This window comes from Motacilla alba, chromosome Z (genome assembly GCF_015832195.1).
Source record: "Motacilla alba alba isolate MOTALB_02 chromosome Z, Motacilla_alba_V1.0_pri, whole genome shotgun sequence".
NCBI classification, from domain to species: Eukaryota; Metazoa; Chordata; class Aves; order Passeriformes; family Motacillidae; genus Motacilla; species Motacilla alba.
Genome location: NC_052046.1, coordinates 55,266,529 through 55,284,918, shown reverse-complemented (window position 1 = coordinate 55,284,918; position 18,390 = coordinate 55,266,529).

The following is an 18,390-nucleotide window of genomic DNA, read 5'->3' as shown; positions in this document are numbered from 1 at the left end:
TGTCATGCATTCACATCCTAGTGCACGTTGACAGAGACTGACAGAGTAGAAGAGTCTTTCAGAAATGGCACCTCATTCAAGGCTCAGCTCAAGGTCAGGCTGGACAAGGGTCTGAGCAAATGCATGTAATTGAAGATGCTCATTGCAGGGGTCTTGGGCTAGGTGACATTTTACAGTTCCTTCCAACCCAAACTATTAAAAAAAATATAGATACAGATACAATTCCTATAACTTTTTATTACAGTTCAATCCTAAATCCTATGGCTGGCCTCTAAGGAAGTTTTTGCCAGTGATTGGAAGAAATCTGTTTCAAACTCAATGATGTGAAGCTTTTTTACAGATGCATTAATGGTGGCATACTACAGTTACTGTTAGTTAGTATTACTATAAACAGTTACAGAACTAATAACCATGTTAGTTATCAAGGCCTAGCAGTCATAGGTACTGCACTGGCATACCTCTGTTTTGTCAGATTATAATTCTGTAGTAGCACATCTGGAGAGCATGCAACCACAGGGCAACAACCTCAGAGATAAATTTACACGATTTAGAGCAAAAGGGTGGTTGGTGTGCAGTGCTGCCCCACCCTGCTGAGGGGCCCTGGTTTTTAAGGTGTAGGGAATGGCTTTCAACAAATGGGACCAGAAGGATTGTACAAAATAGTCATCATGATGACATGGGCCTAGTCTTGACATCTTGCAGAATTCTTGACACTTCCTTATTGCTCTGTTCTGTGTCTCCTGCAGGTAATACCTAAAGAATGCTTTATTCCTGAGGTGGTAAGATCAAAATCTGACTTGGCTAAGAGAGGAATTACCAGGGCTGATAAAAGTTTGTATCTATCAATACTAGAATAAAGAGGGTGATCCAGAAAAAAGCAGAAGGATGTTTGCTTTTGCACATCAGGTAGTTCAAAGCTTTGCCTATGGAGCTCCATGGCTCTTTCATTCTAGAATCACATAAGATACGTTGAAATCCTTTTTCTCTGGGAGACCTAAAGCTCCTGTCATCCTGCTTCCTAAGGTGTATGTTTTCAGAAATATTGTAAAAATACGACATGGGTTCCTAGTTACCAAACTTGGCTGTAGAACTGCTTGTCACAGAGGAAATTAGGAAGCCTGCCAGCACTGAGATATTAACTGCCAGATATAGCTAAGTGTTTTAGGTTTGATGTTGGTTTCTTTTTTTTTTCTGTTGAACTGTAAGGTTCTTAGCCTGCTTTATTTATTGCAGAGTGAATCTTTGTGAAAAACACAGCAAAATACCCCATCGGTTCCCTGAACAGTTCTCCATCTAAATAAAGAAGTGATTGAAAATGTGGGGTTTTTCTTCTTTTTAAATAGCCTCTTCCCTCCAGAAAGAAAGAAGATGGGAGTCACATCTGGAATTTTGTATTCAAATCTGGCTTACAGACAATTCTCCCTTTGAAGGTAGTCATACTGCTTTTCCCACATGAGCTACTGTGACAAAACTTAAAAGCTGCTAGGAGGACTTCTTTTCTAGTTTCACACTTGTAGGTCTTGCAAATCTTTATGGCCACTTGTATGCTGAGTAATAGTTCTGTTTCAGAATGCATCCTAAGCTTCTCGTCTTTCAAGGACTCAGGTGTGTGTAGGTCAGTGGAAATGGTTCTTCTTCCCAGCACAGGAGTAGGCCGTCTCTGTGATAGGCAAATGACACAATGAATTTGGGTGTATACTGTAACACTGTTTAAAAGCAAGTACATTCTGCAGATATATTTAATTTTCTGTAAAGCGCAGTAGGTTGTCTTAGACTTAAGCTCAGAATGTCTAGAATGTTCTGTAATTATTATTTTATAATTTTTAAACTTTTAGCACTCTGCTAGTTCAAGCACAGACTTGATGAAATTTCCAGAAGGCTTTTCTGTCCTTCCTTGCCATTTGATCTGATGTGTTGCAGAAGATGGGAACAGATTTGTCATACATATTCTTGCTGTGCACATAATATACAGAAAATTTCTAAGCTGTTTATCTTTGTTAGTATTTCCTTCGAGATGCAGCAGAGTGGAGCAGTCAAAGAAACAACAACTTCTGCTATGCCTTCCTAGAGCTGCTGGCTTGTGAAAGCTCTGGTAGCTCTGGGACACACACAGAAGACATCTCCCTTTCAGGTGCCTCTAGGGCAAACAGTGGACAAGCTGAAGTGCTTGGCTCTCACTAATCAACAGTGAGAGCCATCTCCGGGCCCACAGCTCATTTGGTGGGGTAGTGGCAGCCAGCCTCATGCTTCTTGTTCTCCCTTGAACTGTGCTTAGGGCTTGTGTCTTTTGCTTTCTCTCCACCTTTGATAAAACATGGAATTGAAGCACTAACAATGCAGGGAAAGATAAAGGGGTTCAAGATGCCCTGTCTCACTGTCACAGTCTGCTAGTACAAGCAGGGGTCATGATGGTTCATTAACTGATCTCAGAGTGCAAAAAACAACACAGAGGGAATTTTGATATTAATCAAAACAAATGCACCTTTTATTGAGTGCCCACAGCAAATGCAATAGAAGGATTAGAAAGGAGATAAAGGATAGAGAGAGAGAGAAAAAAAGAAGGAGAGGGCATAGCTACCAATGGAGAGAATAAATCCTTGTGGTCCAGCCAATAGATCTGTCTTGTCATGTTGGGGAGAATCTCAAGAGTCTTTGGTTAACTCAGGGGTCTTTTATAGTCCTCTGCTGGGAGGGGAAGAGGTACAGGACAATGGAGAATAAGTCCATTGAGCACAAGTACAGACAGCCCAGCTCGGGACACATTGTTTCAGGACTGGTTCCTATGGGAAACCAGTCTTGGTCCAGTGAACACATCTGCAGGTAAAACTTGGCAGACACCCCACCTCAGTCAGCCCAGCGTCCCTGTGTTAGAATTTTAAGGGTCTCAGTCTCAGTCCTTGTTGAGGAGAGGGTCTTCAATCTCCACCATTGACAGCAGTCATGAGGCAGATGAGGAATTTTCTGTGGGGGACCACCAAAAGTACCTGAGAAAGTTAGACTTTGTCTAAAGCAGGTGGCATCTGGCCAAGAGGTGGGGAAATTCATGGGCTATTGTGATGAGCGGGGATCATGAAGCAGGTGTAAGACGATGGTGACGCAGCAAGCACACCTGCAAACTATCACTTGGCGGGCATCCACCTCAACCAGGCCAGAACTCCAGCCAGGGTCTTCAGGGTCTTGGTCTCTGTCCTTGAAACAGTCGTGATGCAAATTAGGGAGACTTGAGACTGTCTCTTACACTCACCTCATCTGTTAATGGAGATGTTCCTGGAGAGGCTGGGCCTCTGTCTGACAAGATCTGCTTTAGCATTGCCTGCAGATACAACTATTACTTCTTTGGGTCACTGTCTGAAACCGGAGGATTCAGCAATTTATCCAACCACCATCAGGGACTTATCTAGGACTTATCTAGGCTTATCTAGGGACTTTCCTGTCCCTCAGCAGTCACTGACATGGGACATGTCCTGTGCTCAAAGCCTTCACATGGGCAGCAAGATCCTTCAGTAGGCACTGAAGCTGTAATGCACATCACCAAGACAGCTGTTTTAGTCGAATTTCTAATGAACATATATAAGCTGGAGATGTAGTTTTCCCAATTTTTAGGTTTTTTCTCTTTAAGAGAGGTTGAATTTACTTTGTTTCTGTTGGAAACAGTAAAATTGTAACATTGACTCTGTGATTGTTACAGCTATAATGGCTGACTCTCTGAAGTATTAGAGAGGTACTGAGCCACCTAATGGTAGATGTAACAATATACAACTTGCATAATTGCACCAAGCAGAAGAATTCCACAAATACCTTAGCAAAATTTCAAACATTTAACATGCATTTAATATGCCTGTATTTCAAGATTTGTTTCTGGAAGTGCCCATTGAGTTTTTACTTAGCTGAGTCACCATCATGGGTTTTGTTTGTAAGGTTCCTCAAGTATTTGTATTAATTATTCAGAAGCAATGAAAGCTTGTCAAAACTCATCTGTGACCCTTTGCTATTGATAAGCTAGATAATCCCCTGCCAATTCTGCAAGTAGAACTTAGTGCTGTATGCAGTTAAATTTTCTTGACTTATGTTGAGATCTATTAGGTGATTTGATTTGTATCTTCAATACATCTAAAATGTTGAGTCAAAATTGGAGCACTTAATCTAACTGAGCAGTCCCAGTCAAACATTTCATATCTGCACCTGCCTGGATCTTCCACAGATCACAGTAGGAAGAACCCAGAAGATTCTGGGTAGGAATGTAAGAGGTATCATATGCCTGAAGCTTCAGCTCGGATATGAGGTTGCAGGATGAACAATGCCTTTTTAGCTTTAGAAGAGGAACAAAGGAAGTTCAAGTTGCTAGTAGGAAGTTTCACCAGAACCATCCTCTCTTATTGCTGAATTTTCAGGTAATACTAGAAATGAATACTTCCTAAATTGTAAGGGAACAGCAGAGTAAGAAATAGAGGGAGGAATTTTATTTCTTTTCTGTTCTTCTAGATAAAGGATGTGTATTCCTGGAATTTCTCTAATTTTAGCCTGAAAGTGAAATATGATCAGAGATGATCTTAGAACAAATACCGCACAAAGAGAAAAACAGTCATAAATGGAAAACATTGAAAGCATAATTTAATTCTTAAGCTTGAGAAAAAAAGGGTGGTCTCTTGCAGTCCTTTTAAATTAGGCAGCAATAGCTTGTAAGCAGCTCCAGTTACTATAATGCAAACTTGAACCATGAGAAAAAGATACAGTATGATGATAGCATGATGTGAGTGATGATGTCTAGAGGAAGCTGCAGATGCATCAGCTTCATCAATCCTACATTGGTCTTCTGATCAAAAGTTGTACCCAGTTCCTCTGTGGGGTACAGGGAAGAGTGGTGCTAAGGCAGCAGATCAGTTTCTGCAACTCCTCTAATCAGGTGCTTTAAAGTGTTGTCTTCCAGAAGCAGAAAAAACTACAGATATAAAGTAAGTAGAAGGCACTTGGCACATTTATGCCATCATTTTAACACTTCTGATCAAGAGGATAAAAAGCCTGGTGCACCACAACGTCCAATATGACAGAGCAGAACAGGTATCTTGGCTATGTGGAAATCTGAGACAGCTGTTAAAAATGAGTAAGCTTCCAGAGGTAGGACATTATAGATCATTCCACCACATCCTCACCATTCCTTCTCCCAGAAACTGCTCCTTGCTTTCACTTTGGAGCATGATGAAGTTATTCTTTGCTTTGGGCTGGAAGTCTAGCAGCATCTCATGGGGTTCCCAGAATCAGAAGGTCACATGCTACCTAATCAGTTTTAGGTTCTAGGATGTAACTCAGCATAGATTTGATTTCCCAGGCTGATAGAGAACTGTTGCTTGGGTAGTGCATTTACATTTGATTCTCCAGCTGTGCAACAGGGATAATAATAATTCCATATTTCACAGAGTGGTTGAGGATAGATATAAATGTGCATAAACCTCTCAGAGTTTTCACTGTGGACTTGAGAAAAAAAAAAAACGAAAACCAAACCTGTTGTTTTCTTTGTAAAACTATGGTATTAATCCAGCCAAAACAAAATTTCTGCTTTTATTTAAGGCCAAACATTTTTCTTTAGACAGTTTAAGAATATTTACAAAGCATTAACACCCTAAACTTCAGCTGAGAGTTTGAAAACAGAATTAAGCTGAAGGTGTCTTCCAGTGAATTCTGGGATTGTGTTTGGCAAAAAAGAAGAAGTACTAATGCACTGCAATTTCATAGTTATCAGGAGGTCAAAGCACTAGCACTTCACTGGACTATGCAGCTGAATGGTGATGTGCTTGGCACACCTTCATGTCCAAGAGCGGGTCAAGTAATACTGCAACAAGCATCGGTGCTTCTATTTCTATTCTGATTCTCAGCTTGGAAAAGTAATAAATAATGCTGAGTTTACATATTTTTCATTTCTTTATGTCTAAAGGAACTTAACGCAATTCCAAAATTGCCTGTAACCCAAGAAAATCTCTCATTTCCTGCTTGTCTGCAATATTGAAGTATGAAGAGCGGTATCAAGAAACAAGTCTGCCTATCTGGCTTTTATGCTAACTTTGAGAGATACTAATATTAATACTAAAACCTTGGTAGAAACTGGAGTCACAGACACATGTTAAAATCTTCCTCTCCATGTCAGACACTGGATGCCGATGGTCAGCAATCAGCTGCTGCCACGTTGGAGCAAATGTTTCCATTTTGCTCAAGAAGTTTTTCACTTGATATCTGAGGCATCTGTTCATTTGATTTTTGTCTCCCTTTTGATAGTGTGCCATGGTCAATTTTTTTCCTAAGATTAACACAGGTCAGTAGCCCATTTTTGTCACATTTCCTGTGGGAAACTAGAGCAGTGAAAGTTTGAGCAGAAGCAGGAATTTCACAATCCTTGCTGAACTTTTAGGCTGAACTGTAGAAAATTTAACAGAACAATCCTTGCTTTCTATTTTCATAAAATGCTGGAAAGCATTTTGTCAATTGACAATGCACAGCCTTGCAGCCTTGTTGATGTATTATGATCGTGGCTCATTCTGACATGCACTCAGCAGCCACTGGAGAAGCCAGTCTCTTTCTTCAAGCTGTATACAGCCTATGGTACCACCACCTTCTCAAGACATGGGAGGGATGTAAATCTGTTTTTAACGAGTGCAAGACGTTTGAAATTAAATGCAGCAGTGGATCTTTTGGATTTTGGACCACGGTGCATTACAAAAGCCTGATTTTTGTTGCTGTTAGGTGCTACCACTGTGAGCCAGTAGAGGACACCCTGACATTTCATTTTAGTGTTACTAGCTTTACAATAGATACGCTGTCTTACTGAAATTTAAAGTTTTAACGGATACTGTTAAAAGACGTAGTGACTTCTGTAGATAATGGCTATTCTACAACGACAGTTTTGAAAGTCTGCTTTTTCAAAATCATCAAAACCTGAATATTAGAATTTTAAATTCCCCAAACAACACAGAAGCCCCAGCTGTGAAAATGGCTAAAGCTTACCTTATTTGCTTTCATCTGTCACATTTTCATAATGTAGGCGATTTTTTTTCATATGGACCTTCAGAATTAGTTAATAAAATATACCTAAGGATTGAAAAGTCCTGTAAAAGTTGAACAGCACCCACATCACCAATCTGTTCTGTAAAAAATTATTTTTCGCTGTCAGCTTGCTACAGATCATTCCAGCACAAAAATTTATTTCACTCCAGCACACACACACTTGGACTAAGATTTTTTCTCCCCTCTGCTCCATTTAATAATAGAATTGCAGATACACACCTTCAGAAAATATAAAATTTAAAAGAAAAATCTGAATAGGTTCTGAAATTCTTCATTCAAGCACAAACCATCTGTCACAAAAACCATCCTTTAGCTAGAGGGAGAGTGGCTTACTTGGGCCAAACTATCTCAAGGAATATATCAGAATGCGAATATTTTGACAGGTCATAGCATCTTTTATCTGAAGTTCCCTAAATATTTCACATATATTAATTGAGGTTCCTTCTAGTAGCAGAATTTTTATTATAACCAGTTTATATTAGAGCCCTTGAGAAATAAGTGATTAAAACCTCTTTTTGTAAAGTGTGTTTTGAAATCATTGTTTCAATGCTCACTGTGAGCATAGGGTAATTTCAAATGTGTTTTGTTTTGTTTGTCTAAAAATGCATTAAGAATAAGAGGAGGTATGGGAACTAATACTGTCTAAGAATTTAATTTGTAACTTGACTGCCAGATATAATTGAGAGAATAAGGAACAATAAGTGTTTTTAGGAGTAAAGTTGTATTCTCCAGGGACAATCCAAATGTTATTCCTATTGGTAAACAGCAAAGCTGAAAATACTACTTAAAAATGCTGAAATAGGCACTCTTCATGAGAAATCTTAAAACCATCCACATAACTAGATTCTAATAATATCAACCTTATACTGATGTGTAGAAGGAGAGAGTGCATGGAGCAAGAAGATAATAAACTAAGGCACTGGAAACATGGTATAGATGAGGCAGAGAAGAGTCAGGATTTCAAAGGTACAGGAGCAATGATGGCAAATCATTGCCATGTGTCCTGCATGACTCCACCTGAGATGTCATCAGCAGTGCCAATTGTCATCATCAATGCCAATGCTTTGTAAAATGTGTCTTTGTCCAGCATCACACAGAGAAACATTTTCCTTAGATTTTCACTATTCTTACTATCATTTTGACAATTCAGAATTAACTAAAAGAAAATAAAACAGTCTGACAAAAAGAAACTAGGTATTTTTATGTCCTTATTGGAACAGAAAAGTAAGTGAAGAACACAAGAGTGGGGATAGAGCTCCATGGATACAGGCTTCTGTTTCCACCAGCACACCACTGTAGGAGGGAAGGCTTACAAGCTCTGCTCCAGGGATGACAGTGTCAGCACATTCCTTGCAAGTATCATGAATGTGCAAAGTAGAAATGTTTTGTTGATGAGCTCTGGAAAATCCCTTCTAGCAACAAATCTTTGCTGTCTTTATCCCTTGGTCCTTTCAAAGCATCATTAGTGACAGCAATTGTGTCAGCTAGTTCTTTGTTCCTAAAGACCTAAGGGAATTCCCTACAGTTAAATCCATCTGGATTACAAAACACAAGGTTTCCAAGAAATGTGCAGTCTCAATGCCAAATTATTTAGATATTCTGTGCTGTGATAGATTCTCAAAACTTCTAGACAGTACAGATGGCAAAATATCTTGTGATGGCTGAAAGCAAATCCTTTTCATAGGGTGTTAAAATTTTAATTGTTTTCCAAGTATTTGATATTTTTGTCTCAAAGTATTTTTTTATTTGCTGCAGGATTATTGCAACCATTTCCCTAAGGTACTTAAACATAACAAGCCACAGGTGACAGGCAAGCAAGCAAGCAAGAACTGAGTGGAATGAGCCATAGTATGGACCATGGATCAAAAAGTGCCAGGAGAACAACCCCTGAAACAGTTGGAAAGGCCTAGATACCATTGTGTACCTGTTTGAGACAGCACATGGCTATAAACATCCTCAGCAATAAGAGCCTGAGGAAACTGTTATGTGGACATCTGGCACCATGAAGAAACAGAATATCCAGAATTCAACTGTTAAAGCATTGTCTGAGAAGCCCTCAGGCAGAGCCCATCAAGGAGCCACTAGATGCTGTCACTTTTCCTGCATCCTCAGCATTCTAGCATGAAACTCTGCACATGTGTACATGGGTGCAAAATCCTTTACCTAACACAGTCCATCCCGATGGTTTGGTCCACTTTAAATAAAGTAGTCAACTCATCTATGCTGTGTGATCTGGTGTTCTTGTTCCCCCATGAGATTATGTTATTATCAAAGAATATTTAAGTTACCATGCTTCAAAATATTTTCTCCCTTTTTGTGAGAGATAACTTTTTCTTACATTTAAATGTAAATTTTAATTTCTTACATGTAAATGTCCCAGCACTGGAGACTTTTTCTTTTCTTTGTTAAATTCATGCCTTTGACCCAAAATGGACAGTGAAAAGACTTAATGTTCTGCTTTCTTGTTTTTAAGTGTTCCAGTGAAGCAAAATGACTGCTGTTTTTTCTTGCCTATGCATTCTATATGCCATATTTTTCCTGTATTTCAGTAGAAAGAACAAACAAATAAACAAAACCCTTACAAAACTAGTATTTCTAGCTTTAGAAAAAGTGCTTAAAACATTTATTCTCTTCAGGTGTTTTACTCTGAGTCAGTATTCTAAGATAGAAGGCCACTGGACACAGTTTGTAACTAAATAAGTCATAACTTTCTCTGAGAAAAATAAGCTGTAACAAACAATTTTCAGTAGGCTCTTGAGTATGTCTGTAATTAAAGCTGTGACCAACAGCAAGATTTCCTAGACCCAGATTAAAATATATAGGGCCTTACAGAGCCATGGGATCATAAAATGTCTTGGGAAGAGACCTTAAATATCATCTGGTTACAGCTCTCCTGCCACAGGCAGGGACACGTTTTACTAGATCGGGTTGGTCAGAGCCCCATCCAGCTGAGCCTTGAACACTTCAAGGAATGAGGTACCCAAAACTTCTCTGGGCAACCTGACCCAATGCTGTGTCTCCCTCTGAATAAGGAATTTCTTCCTGACAGTCAGTCTTAGCCAGCCCTCTCTCGGTTTAAATATGTTGTCCATTTCCTGTCACTCTCTGCCCATATAAAATGTCCCTCTCCTGTTTTATTAGGCACTTTAGGGTACTGAAAGGCTACAATGAGGTCTGCCTGGAGGCGTTTTTATGCACACTAAACAGCCCCAGCTCTCTCGGCCTGTCAATATAGGAGAGTTGCTCCAGCCTGCTGATCATCTTCATGATCCTCCTATGGACTTGCTCAAACAGATCCAGGTATTTCTTGTATTAAGGACCCTTAATACAAGAACTGGACATAGCACTCCAGGTGGGGAATCACAAGGGCAGGGTAGAGGTGAAAATCCTCTCCTTTCACCTGCTGGTCACACCTGTTTGGATGCAGGCCAAAGACTGACCTTCTGGGCTGAAGGTGCACACTGTTGACCCATGTCCAGATTTTCATTCACAAGAACTCTCAGTCCTTCTTGGCAAGGCTGGTCTCAATGACTTCTTCTCCTGCTCCATATTTATATCTGGGATTGTCCCAAGCCAGCTGCCGGACCTCACACTTGGACTCGTCGGGCAGGGCAGGTGCGGTGACTCCCCCACGGCTGCAGGGGGCGCTGTGGCGAGAGCTCCGGGAGCACGCGGTTGTGGCGGCTCGGTGGATGGGAAGGGACGGAAGAAAAAGCTCCTTACAAACCCCCAGGGACAGCCGCTTCCCGGTGCCGCAGCAGGTCCCTTGGAAGCCGCAGGTCCCCTTGCCGCAGCAGGTCCCTTGGAAGAAAGGCAGCAGGAGACAGAGCCTGGCAATGGAGGCAAATTCTTCTCACAGCGACCGTAGCTTCTCCCCCCTCCAAAGGCGGAGAAAAAAGAGAGGCAGGAGCCGCACTCAACCCCTTTTTCCCAGCCCAGTTCTCCTGGTATCTCTGCTCTTTTCAGAGAAACGCCCAGGTAAAAAGGAAGAGTAGCCATCTGGAACCCTCCCCTGAGCTGGAACCCTCCCCTGAGCTGTGGCCACTTCTTTTGTCTCTCTTAAGTACCCGGTCATTGTTGTGTCCTAGCAACACATACGGGAGAAAATTCCTTGAGAGAAATAAACAAAAGGAAGAATCCTAAACCCCAACACTTTCATACAAAATATATTTCCAAAGTGTTGATTCACCAGCCAAAAGATTTTGTAAAAGCTTCTATCTGGATATGCTTAATATATTTCTGACATATTTTAAAAGGAAAAAAAAAAAAAAAAACCAACCAAAACCACCACCACCACCAACAACAACAAAACCTTGCTAGATTTTCTGACCAGCTTCTCCTATGTTACATCTTCAAAAATCAGAAATCTTTCCTAGTAATTCTGTGCAGAGGATCTTACATTTAGAGGAATTTATGTGAGAAATATGTGGTTGGTTTCAAAAAGGGATCAAAACTCAGTTCCTGGTATGTGCTTAGGCTATCAGAGCAGTCTGAAGATCTGTGAAGTTTTTCATCCCCCATCTTTTACTCTCTGTGCTATTTCCACCTCTACAATCTGTTGGTTCATTCACCGAGCTGAGAAGTGCGCTCCACTCAGAGTTGGTTTTCATTCTGGGCTGCGGTTAAAGGATAATAAACAGATCATAAAAACAGTGTCATGTTTTATACTGCTAAGCTGCTTCCAGCAATTCAAAATAAATCTGCACTTCCATACTAACAACAATGCATCTAACTTTCTGAAGTATGTAAATAGAGTAGTAATCAGTGGATGCAAAGATGCAGACTTTTTGTGAAACTGATGCCAGTACACTACATATACCTCTAACATCAACACCTACAAAAAATGAAAAAAAATTTGGGAAGATACTTGTTAATTGTTTGAAGGTGTGGGAAACACCCTAGTAAAAATCAATCCTTTTTTAGCTGACTAAGAAATAGAAATGAATTGATTTTTGTAGAAAAAAATATATTTTACATAAATGGAATAAAATAAAGAACATATTTGGTCTACTAAAGCTCATAAATGCAAAAAGGAAAGGCAGTTGGCCAAAATATAAAGGGGAAAAATGCATTCCTAGTCTGTAGGTAACTGCGCCCCTTCCAAAGTTCAGAGCACATAACAAGGCACAGTGAATAGATGAAATTACAAATGGGTTGAAGTCCTGAGACTTGAATAAATTTGTCTATATGTTTAAGAGCCCTTACCAAAGAAATTGACTGGGAAGAAACCAGTGGAATTGGGCAGTAGAGAAAGAAGTGAACACACTATCCAAAAGGATGTAGATAACAGGAAAATAGAGCAACATGACAGTAATGACGTCCTCTTGATTAAATTAATCAGCACTATTGGTTTACTAGTAAGAATTTGTGTTTGAAATATATGAAGACTGTTTTAAGTGATACATTATGCCAGGCTTTCTCTCTAAAGTCCTCTCTCCTTTCTTGAAAGGATGCTGAATGGGTCACTAACCCTTACTACAAACAAGTCAGACTGACCAGCAGTGTAGCCTGAGTTGGAGGGGTTAATATAATCTGAAAACCTGACATCTCTCTTGGATGCTGTCAAGATCGGCATACAAGCTAAATATTATAATCTTCAATTATGGTAGCTAGTTGATAAGGTGATGAAATCCAGAAAAAGTGTGTGGTGGCTTGACCCTGGCTGGATGCCAGGCACCCACCAAAGCCACTCCTCACCACAGCTGGACAGAGGAGAGAAAATATAACAAAAGGTTCCTGGGTTGATATAAGGATAGAGAGAGATCATTAATCAGAGTCTGTCACGGGCAAAACAGGCTTGAATGAGAGATATTAATTGAATTTATTACTAATAAAATCAGAGCAGGATAAAAGGAAATAATAGAAGACCTTAAGAAGCACCTTCTCCTCCCTGCAACCTCCTTCCCACCTCTACCTCCTTACCCCCAGCAGAGCATGGGGGCAGAGACAGGGAATGGGGGTTATGGTCAGTTCATCACATGTTGTTTCTCCCACTGCTCAGGAAGGGAATTCCTTCCCGTGCTCCAGTGTGGGGTCCTTTGAAATTTATAACTAGTTCCTCCTCACTTACACTTGACCTTTTCTAGTGTTCTTCAAAGTGAAAGATTCACACTTGTGTAGTTTAAAGAGAATATAGCATAAAAACCTTTCTAACATATTCAATCATGTAAAGAATTTTATTTGGTATTATAGAGACCACCAGCATTTTACCTCCACAATCCCTGTATTGAAAATTTACCTTACTTCATCCATTTTCTTTGATGACATATGTATGTTTCTATAGTACATGAAGAACAAGGCAGTTCCTATTAATGATAAATAATACAAAGTTTCTAATGGATGCTATTGCCCTATGTAGACCTGAACAATGTTCTTCAACTGTGTTTGGGTACTTGTAACTGCATGCTAAAACAGCACAGTGCAAAAGAAGCATTATCCCATTGAAAATCTCTGCCTAGCTGGCACACAAGTACTTTTTCTATTTTCTGTTATAGAAAATATTCCTAATGTCAAGCATTACTAGCACACCTCTGGGTTTCCTGCATATTTTTATTTTACAAGAGAAGCTGCATTGTCCTCTCTTTTTTTATATAACTACTGAAAGAGATTAATTCCTTGTGCAGTAAGTACCATACAATAGTTGAGTAACCTTTGAAATACATCAAACAGCTCCTTCAAATGGTGTGAATGAAGTATATCATGTAAGTCCTACAGAGGCATTTAGCTAGAGATACAGAAGACAAGCTGATAGATGACAAGTCGTTTAAGAAATTATCTGTGGTTTCTCTTTCCTGCATTAGGAAAGAGAAGGAAGGCTTTGTCTTACTTTCAGCTCTACAACAACTTTAAGCAATTTGCAACAGGCCAGGATAGATGCCTACAAGTACATTTAATCCACTGAGAAAGGGTTGCACAGCATTCAGGGAAACTGAGAACAATCTTGGTGATGAAGAGGGAAATGCTGTTTGCATTTGCAAGTGTTCAATATATTGCTTCTTCTTTTCACTTGTTCTTAGAAAGCACCTTTTAATGGATTTTTGTTTACCTTATCATTAATATCTTCAACTCAATGCATCCAAAAGTGGTTTGTGAAAAGGTAAATTTGAGTCATAAAGTTTGGAGGTAGAGAGACATCAACAGAGAAGAGGAGGAAAATAATGCCCAGAATTTTTGCCCGTTTTAATGGCTGCACCAAATTTTCTGCTATCTGTTGTTTAATAATTCAATATTGTCTATCTCTTTGAAAGATTTTTAAGTTTTTCCATGCATCTTAAAATCAGAATTCATATTTAACTGCATGGATAGTAAAAAGTAAAAATCCACATTTTGGCACATTGCCAGTTGATGTCCAAATTTTCATCTACCAACATTCACAAGATCTTCTTGGCAGGGCTGTTCTTTATCTGTTTATTCCCCAGCTCCAGCAGTATTGATACTGGGGATTGCTGTGACCCAGGTGCTGCACCTTGCTCTTGGCCTTGTTAAACCCCATGAGATTCCCACCCCTTAAGCTTTTCTGGGTCCCTCTGGATGGCATTCTTTCCCTCAGGCATGTCAACTGTGCCACTGAGGTTGGTGTTGTCTGCAAACTTTCTGATGATTCATTCAATCCTACTGTTTATGCCATTGATGAAAATATTAAACAGTACTGGACCCAGCACAAATGTCTAAGGGACAGCACTGATCTCCGTTTGGACATTGGGCTGTTGACCACTGCTCTCTGGATACAACCATCCAGAAAATTCCTTACATACCTAGTAGTCCATCCATCAAAATCTTCTCAATTTAGAGAGAAGGATGTTGTGAGGGACTGTGTCAGAGGCCTGCTTACAGAAGTCCAGATAGGTGACATTTGCAGCCTTTCCCTTGTCCGTGGATGAAGTTGCTCCACCATAGCAGGCAAGATCTCTCCACCACCATGTTGGTCAGGCAAGATGTGCCCTGGGTGAAGTGGTGCTGGCTGTCTTGCAATACTTTACTCCATGTATAAATTGTATTTGGCGACCAGTAGCTAGCAGAGTACCTGAGGGGTCAATACTTTTGGTCCAGTCCTATTTAACACCTTCATGAATAAGCTGGATCATGGAGCAGAGTGTGCCCTCTGCAAAGCTACACAAAGCTGAGAAGAGTAGAAGACACCCGAGGGTCATGTTTTCATCTCACATGGATTTCTTCTGGCTGGAAAAATGGGTTGCCAGGATCTTCATAAATTTCAACAATGAGAAGTACACAGTCCTATACCTGGGCAGTGTGTCATTGCAGTAAAGAAAATAAATGGGATCCTGGGCTGCATTAAGCAAGGGACTGCCAACAGGTAGAAGCAGACAATCCTTCTCTACTCAGCACTAGTGAGGCCACATCTAAAGTCCTGTGTCCATTTCTGGGTTCCTCAGTCAAAGAGAGACATGGATGTACTGGAAACAGTCCAGTAATGGGCAGTAGCAATGGAACTCTTGGTCAGCGCCTCATCAAGCCCTCTCTCACCCTATCCTGTGAATTAGTTGGACAACAACATAACTGGCCACCTGAATGTGCCTATTCCTACATTAAATTCAAAGGCAAATGAGGAAAGAAACATGGATGATGAGAGAAATAGTCCAAGCTTTTACCACCAAGTTGCACCCACTGGACTGAGAAATTACACTGGTTTTCAGGCCTCCTGCACTCAAGGGAGTGTAGTGTTCCTGGTGGAACTTCAAGGTTTAGACTTTGGAGTTTCCATCAGTCAGAGATAAATGGCTTTAGGTCCATTGCCTTGAGAATTCGCTGCTGGAGGACAGAGCAGAAGAAACCAAATCTCCCTGCCACAAAGACAGGTTTCTGTGTTTACAGTATTCAGCTGGAAGCTGACTGTGGTTTGGGTTTCAGGGTGGAGAAATGGCGGCTTAAAGACAAGCAGAAGGCAGAAGTGAAGGGTTGTGCCTGTCTCCAGACTTAAGGTGCCATCTGAATGGAATGGGCCTGTGCTTTAGGGATTATGACTGTCAAATGCTGCCAGGCTCTGAGAACTCTTTCCTGGGGTGAGATAGAGGGAGTACCTCCCATGCCAAAGGATTTTGCAAGGAACTTAGGCAGGGAAAGTGAGTAAAAATAGCATGGTCTTGTGTGCTACTACCCTACTATGTGTGCTGCAGGTCTGGAGAGAGGAGAAAGGCTCTTCGCATGGAGAGCTCAAGTCAACTGGAGGCAGCCCCAGAAGCATCTTGAAAGGAAAGATTCTTTATTGAGTCCCAGGGCTGCCAGGGTTTTCCAGAGCTGGTGACTCTAGGAAGGCAAGACAGCTGCTGTTGCTGCTTCTTTTGCTCACTGTATAGGACTGGAAGGACAGGGCAATTTACCCACGCATCTCCAGCAGTGACCTTTTGTGGGAATTTCCTATCCCAAAATAGCAGTAACTGACCTTTGGGTACATCCTTTATCTGCTACATCCATATCTGCATTGAGGTGCTGTAGCAGGTACCAGCTGTAATTCACATCACTGCCAGAATTATAAACTCAAATAAAATTAGGCTTTCTAATGATCCCTACACTGTCTCCTCTGACATCAAGATGGCAAGAGGTTGACTGAGGATATAGGGAAGTTGCACACAGAGAGGTTTTAGCTCCAGATAGAGACTTTCTCAAAGGGCCACAGGGCTCTGCACACCCCTGGTTTCTAGGCATGTTTGACATCCCACCATTTCACCTCCTTGCTAAAGTAAGCAGCATGTGTTTCCATGCCTCAGCTGACATAGAGGGGCAGCAGCTGGGAGTGGGAGAAGAGGGCCAGGCAGATCTCCTTACAGGCAGCACTGACAGCGTTGCCTGGAGAAGGAGGGTAGCATAAGTCCTGGGCTACCCCACAGATATTGTGGTATCCTGCAAAGACATGGACAAGGCAGCAAGCTCCCTTGCAGCAGGATGGTGCTGGCTCTTCAGGGCTGTCAGGCCCAGGCAGGCAGGCAGGCAGGCTTGGGGCAAACAAGGCAGCTGAAGAGCACCCTGCCTTCACTCCTTTCCTGCAGCACGCTTGCCCTTGCTGGCTGGCATCCTGGGACTCCTGAGACTCTGCCAGGCTGCTGTTGGCTCCTCTCTCTGCCCAGGCAGTTCCTTGTAATCTTGGAGAAGCCTTTCTCCTCCTCCTTGTGGGAAGTGAAGCTCTCCTGCAAGCTTGCATGCTCTCCCTTGGCCACAGAAATATTGCCTGTCTGGCCTGATCTCCTCCAGGAGGTATCCAAGAGAGCAGCGTATGACAGGGCTTCCTGTCTTCCTCTCAAATTTGATTTGATTTGCCATGCACACCTGTGCAAGATGTGTACTTCCTGCAATCCTTAATAGCTAATCAAATGTCATTAGTATTACCCAAGCTGGTAAAAACCTGCAGTTTATAGGATAGTTTCTGTAGCATTTATTCTTGCTCTGAGTATCAGCCTGATATATAAAATTATTTTGGTGGCTGTAAACCACAGAAATTGTTAAATTATGCACTAATTTATTAATTGTAATAAACAATTCAAATAAATTAATTAAAACAATTATTAAATTATTATTAAAAACGTAATAATACACAATTCCTTTGCACTATTTAAGGCAAATATGTGTATGTTTATAATGGTAAAATCTAAACTGAATCCTAATGTAGTGTTGCAGTTGGTTCAATAGGTGTATCAGAACTGAAATCCTGTAGTGGCCAAATTGATGACCTCGTCTATCTCCCGTAACTTTAAAAGGAAGAATTAAGCACTATCAGTGAAGTACTTGAAACATACTTAAAAATACCAATAAAATAATCTCCCATATTCTTCCAATCAAAATCCTCTTCAATCTGTTTATTATATTTCATCTTCTGGTTAGGCACAAGAACAAATAAGTGAAGAAAAATGCTACATGCTTCTGCCAACATAAATGAGGAAAATACTTCCTGTGTTTCTGTTCTGACCTGATAGAGTCTGAAAAGAGCCAGGATTACTGATTGTTTGTAGTCTGGCTTTGCTCTACTAATATGTGCTTTGAGTTTTCTGCTAGTTGCTATGAAGGGTAATTTCTTTGCCAAGGAAAGAAGACTCTCTTCTCCTCCCTCTTTCACTTCCTCCCTCCCTTGCCCCACTCAATGAACACTTAAAAGATTGACTGTTGGGCACTGTCAGACTTCTCTGAAGCACTGCACTGAAAATCAAGTAAATGTAGACCAAATGTGATTACTGACAATAATTTTTATCTGGTGTCTGACTGATGAGACAATTAATATCCTCATGATTTAACCAACTATGGGGTTTGGAGTAAAGAAATAATTTTTCTTTAGATAAAATAGGAACAAAAATTATAGTTTTTTTCTTTCTCCTCAGTAGTGTAAAACAT